Source organism: Pristiophorus japonicus, chromosome 11 (genome assembly GCF_044704955.1).
Source record: "Pristiophorus japonicus isolate sPriJap1 chromosome 11, sPriJap1.hap1, whole genome shotgun sequence".
Lineage (NCBI taxonomy): Eukaryota > Metazoa > Chordata > Chondrichthyes > Pristiophoridae > Pristiophorus > Pristiophorus japonicus.
Window position 1 is genome coordinate 43,283,695 of NC_091987.1, and position 6,000 is coordinate 43,289,694.

The following is a 6,000-nucleotide window of genomic DNA, read 5'->3' on the forward strand; positions in this document are numbered from 1 at the left end:
TAAAAACATTACGATCACTTACTAACTTTTAAACATAACTTACAAAAATCTTTTAATTTGAGAATAACAGTTACAACAGTAACAATAATAATAACAACAACAACAACAACAACAACAGCAGCAGCAGCAAAGAAAGGCTGCACCCATCTTATTCACCTCCACCTTATTCTAAGACCGCTCGTCGCGCTTGTTCTTGGTGACTCCACCACCCCTGCCCGCAGGCAGTGGTGCAGTGTTTCTGGGAATACCAACCTTATTCTTTTTAAGAGCTCGGGTAGTACGCATCTGTTTGGGGCTGGGGGCGGCAATGTGGAGGGCCAGGTGGCAATGTGGAGGACCCGGCTTCGGGCTCTTCAGAGGCTGGTGTGGGGATTGAAGTTGGAGTGGCAGTTGATTCTGTCAATGGGTGCGGGGTCTGGGCATGGAGACAATTGGGATGACTTTATAGAAAGGCTCCAGCAAAACTTTGTGACCAAAGACTGGCTGGGCGACGATAAGGCAGACAAGAGAAGAGCCCATCTCTTGACCAGCTGTGGCTCAAAAACATAGGCTTTAATGAAAGACCTGCTGGCACCTGAGAAACCAGCAAGCAAGTCGTTTGAGGAGTTGAGCACACTGGTGAGAGACCACCTGAAGCCAGCGAGCAGCCTACACATGGCCAGACACATGTTCTACAACTACAGATGCTGTGTGGGCCAAAGCATACCCGACTTCGTGGCAGAACTTCGGAGGCTGGCTAGTTCACGTGAGTTTCCCGATGAACTAAGGAGAGAAGTACTGAGAGACTTTTTTATTGAAGGAATAGGCCACGCAGGCATATTCTGAAAGCTTATAGAGACTAAGAACTTGACTCTAGAGGCAGCAGCACTGGTCGCACAGACGTGCTTGGCAGGCGAAGAAGAAACGAGGCTAATCTATACTTCGGGTACGACAACCAACGAGGCATCGGAACAAGGGGTTCACATTGTGAAACAAACCGCTACCCCCACACACAGACAAAGGCAGGAGAGCAGGCCCTCAACAGCAGACAGTGGTGCCAGAAGCCATCAAAATCAAGGGCCACATGATCAGCCGATCACACCTCATCAACCCACAATGCGAGCAATCAACAACAGATTGAGAGAAACTTAAGGGAGATCAGCCAGACGCTGCTCATCCTTCGGAAACAGTCTGTGTTGGAGATGTTGGGGAAGGCACTCAACCAGGGTGTGTCGATTTCAGCATGCCATTTGCAGAAACTGCAACTACACAGGGCATCTGGCTCACATGTGCAGAAAAACAGCAGCTCGGCTGGTATACGAATCAGAAGGGTCGGAAAGCGGACCAGAAGACGGTTGGAACAGGGCACGGGACGCCGAGGTTCAGCGGGTTAACACAATCAATGTCCATTGTTCTTACACCAAGACGCCTTCAATTATGATGAGGGTTCTACTCAACGGGATACCTGTCAACATGGAACTGGACACGGGAGCCAGTCAATCCCTCATGAGCGTTCAACAATTTGAACCGCTGTGGCCGCACAAAAGCAACAGACCAAAACTCACAAAGATCGACACCAAACTAAGGACCTATACTAAAGAAATCGTCCCAGTCCTTGGCAGCGCCATGCTCTCAGTCACACACAAAGGGATGGTGCACCTACTTTCCCTGTGGATTGTCCCCGGGGAGCTCCCAGCCCTGTTGGGGAGAAGCTGGCTAGCAGAACTTAATTGGAAATGGGATGGTGTTCACGCCATGTCGTCAGCGGAACAGACTTCCTGCTCAACAGTTCTAAGCCGTTTTGAACATCTCTTTCAGCCAGGTGTGGGCACCTTCAAAGGGGCTAAAGTTATAATCTACATCACACAGAATGCCAGACCGGTCCATCACAAGGCTAGAGCTTTTCCTTATGTGATGAGGGAAAAGATTGAAAACGAACTGGACCGGCTTCTGCAGGAAGGCATAATTTCTCCCGTGGAATTCAGTGACTGGGCAAGCCCCATCATCCCAGTCATGAAGCCTGATGGATCCGTGCAAATCTGTGGGGATTACAAGTCTACCATAAACAGAGTCTCCCTACAGGACCAATACCCGCTGCCCAGAGTGGAGGACCTATTTGCCACGTTGGCTGGAGGAAATCTTTTCGAAACTTGACCTCACATCTGCGTATATGACACAAGAACTGACCAAAGAGTCTAAGCTACTCACCACCATCAACACACATCGAGGCCTTTTTGTGTACAATCGATGCCCATTCGGCATCAGGTCGGCAGCTGTTATATTCCAGGGCAACATGGAAAGTCTGCTCAAGTCCATCCCGGGGACGGTTATGTTTCAAGATGACATACTCATCACGGGCAGGGCCACTGACTCTCATCTCCGCAATCTTGAGGAAGTACTAAGTCGATTGGATCGGGTAGGCCTAAGAGTTAAGAAATCCAAGTGTCTGTTTCTCGCGCCTGAGGTTGAATTTTTGGGCAGAGGATTGACGCTGATGGAATCCGCCCAAACGAATCCAAAACCGAAGCAATTCGCCTGGCACCCAGGCCCTGGAATGTCTCGGAACTGCGCGCCTTTCTCGGGCTACTCAATTACTTTGGGAACTTTATGCAGAACTTGAGCATGCTGTTGGAGCCTCTCCACATGCTACTCAGAAAGGGGTGCGATTGGTTTTGGGGGGACGCCCAAGAACGCGCCTTCAATAAGGCACGCAACCTTCTATGTTCCAAGAGTGTTTTAGCCTTTTTTGACCCAGGTAAAAAGTTAGTCCTTACGTGTGATGCGTCAGCGTACAGGGTCGGGTGCGTTTTACAGCACCGCGGGTAAATTGCAGCCCGTTGCTTGTGCCTCCAGGTCACTTTCGCGGGCGGAGAGCGGGTACAGTATGGTTGAGAAGAAGGCGCTCGCGTGCATGTACGGTGTCAAAAAGATGCACCAATACCTTTTCGGGGCCAAGTTTGTGTTAGAAACCGACCACAAACTCCTCACGTCCCTACTATCCGAGTGCAAGGCAATCAACGGCAACACCTCGGCGCGCATTCAGCGGTGGGCACTCATGCTGGCGGCTTACGACGACACGATAAGGCACAGAACAGGCACAGACAACTGTGCCGACGCGCTTAGCAGGCTATCCCTGGCGACCACAGAAGGGTCCGACGAACAGGACTGTGAGATGGTCATGGCAATCAATGCCTTTGAATCCACAGGTTCGCCCATGATGGCTTGCCAAATCTGAGCCTGGACGACCAGCGACCCCACGTTATCTCTAGTTAAAAGATGCGTTTAACCGGTGACTGGGCAGAGGCTCGCGATGCCTGCCCCGAGGAGGTCAAACCCTTCCATAGGCGCATACATGAACTCTCACTCCAGGCAGACTGCCTGATGTGGGGCAGCCGAGCAGTTATGCCCTTACGAGGCCGGGAGGCATTTGTCCGGGAGCTCCATCGCGAGCACCCGGGGATCGTCCTTATGAAGGCCATAGCCAGATCTCATGTCTGGTGGCCTGGCATTGATGCGGACTTGGAGCTCTGCATCCGTCGGTGCACCATTTATGCCCAACTCAGTAATGCCCCCAGGGAGGCCCCCCCTAAGCCCCTGGCCCTGGCCCACCAAACCATGGTCGTGGGTGTGTGTAGACTATGTGGGCCCATTCATGGGCAAAATGTTCCGCGAAGTCGTTGATGCATTTTCAAAATGGATCGAGTGCACCATTTTAATCTCGAGCACCACCTCTACCTCTGTGGAGAGCCTTAGAACCATGTTTGCAACGCACGGCATTCCTGACATATTGGTCAGTGATAATGGTCCGTGCTTCACCAGCGCAGAATTTCACAATTTTATAGTTGACCATGGTATAAATCACGTTAAGATGGCACCTTTCAAGCCGGCCTCCAATGGCCAGGTGGAGCGAGCAGTGCAGATCATTAAACAAGGCATGCTCAGAATCCAAGGTCCCACGCTGCAGAGCCACCTGTCGCGACTGCTGGTGGCATACAGATCTCGTCCACATTCGTTGACTGGGGTTCCCCCCGCGCAACTATTGATGAAATTAGCCTTAAAGACCAGGCTCTCGTTAATCCTCCCAGACATGCATGAAATTGTTGAGGCCAAGCGTCAAAAGCTAACTGAGTACCATGACCGAAATTCGAGGGGGAGATGGAATGAGATAGGGGACAAAATGTTTGTGCTAAACTATGGCCGGGGTCCCAAATGGCTTGCAGGGACAGTAACAGACAAAGAGGGAAACAGACTACTGGTTGTACAAATGGACAATGGCCAAACCTGCCGGAGGCATGTAGACCAAGTAAAAAGTAGATTCACTGATAACACTGAAGAACCAGAGGCAGACTACAATGTGGAACTCACACCACACCTGGTGGACAGACAAGTGGAACAACCTGAGGAAAGGGCAGTCTCAACAGACAGCCCAGGCGAGATATCAGCAATCACACCGAACAAAACAAACAGCCCAGGCGAGATACCAGCAATCACACCGAACGAAAAACAGGCACCAAGGCAAACAACTGAACCACAACTAAGACACTCCATGCGAGAGTGCAGACCACCTGAGAGATTGAATCTATAAAGGCAATAAGACCTTGGGGGAGGGTGATGTCATGTATCTCACATTACTGTATATAACTGTATCTTACCATGCTATACATGACTGTAACTGAATATGACCTGTAACAATAAGCATACCTTACCACCAGGGGTGCACTTGCAGGAGACACTCCATACCTGTCCCACTGTGGTATATAAAGGCAGGTCTCAGGCAAGTGCAGCACTGGAGAGCTGGAATTAAAGTGCAGGTCCTGCGTGACCTTGACTTCGGCATGTGTCTCGTGTAAGTCAGTACATTAGAGTCAGGAATTAAAATGCAGCATAATTTTTTCAGCGCAGATAGCAGACTCCACCCCCCAAGGTAACTGGACACACTGCGTGGCGCCAAATTTGAATTATACATCGGGGAAACTTTGGCAAATATTTCAGGCGCATTTCTGGCCTAGAAAAACGGGCATAACTCTGGCAATATACCACAAAGAGGGCTTGGGCAAAATTGAGCCCATAACCACTTACACATGGATGGTAGAAACTGAAAGTAAAGTAAGCCATGAGGTAAATATGCAGAAATTAATCCAAGTGGGGAAGTTGTGTGCATGTTGATTTCCAATGCAATCCCATTACATAGATATCCTAATCTAGATATTAAACTGGAATTTATATTCATGACGTAACAATTATATCTGTGGTGAAAATAACTCAAAGTAATGTGAATGTTCTGTTAGAAATGTAATCACTGACCAAAAGCACTTTGTGATAGCTTATCATTTTTATAACAGTAAAGTCTTCCATATTTTAATTCAGCTACAGAGGCACAAATTAAAGGGAATTGTTAATTTTTGACACGCAGTCTTCTTTGTAGAGGTTAGGTGTTCCTTCGCAAACCAGTTGTGTATTGTTTGGTTGCAGGTGATTACTGACAGGTTCAGCTCAAGGTCAATTGTGCAATGAAGCTTCAAATTAAATTGCCAATTAGCCAGATGAAAGAGCGGTGAAAGAGATACACAGGTATAATAGGATGACAGGGGCAACCTTGCCTAAAGATCACAAGTCTTTGCACACCTCAATCTTATTCCAAATATAAGCTGTCTTTATATGTGAGATGGTACTAGGAGGACAGTAAGTATACATTAAAAAAGGGCAGTGCCAATCAATGAATTTAATTTTAAAGAATTGTTGTGTAATGCAGTGGCATAATGAAGTTCTATTCCAGTGGCGTGCTGTAGCATTACTGCTCTCCTTTGCTATGTCACAGAGTAGCTGGATCTGCTTTCACTTTCCCAAAAGATGTGCTTTCAGATCTCGGCTTTTTTATAGACAGATATAGAAACATAGAAACATAGAAATCTACAGCGCAGAAGGAGGCCATTTCAGCCCATCGTATCCATGCGGGCCGACAAAGAGCCACACAGCCGTCAGTCAGCAGCCCTGAAGGTTACATATAAACCTATGAACAAT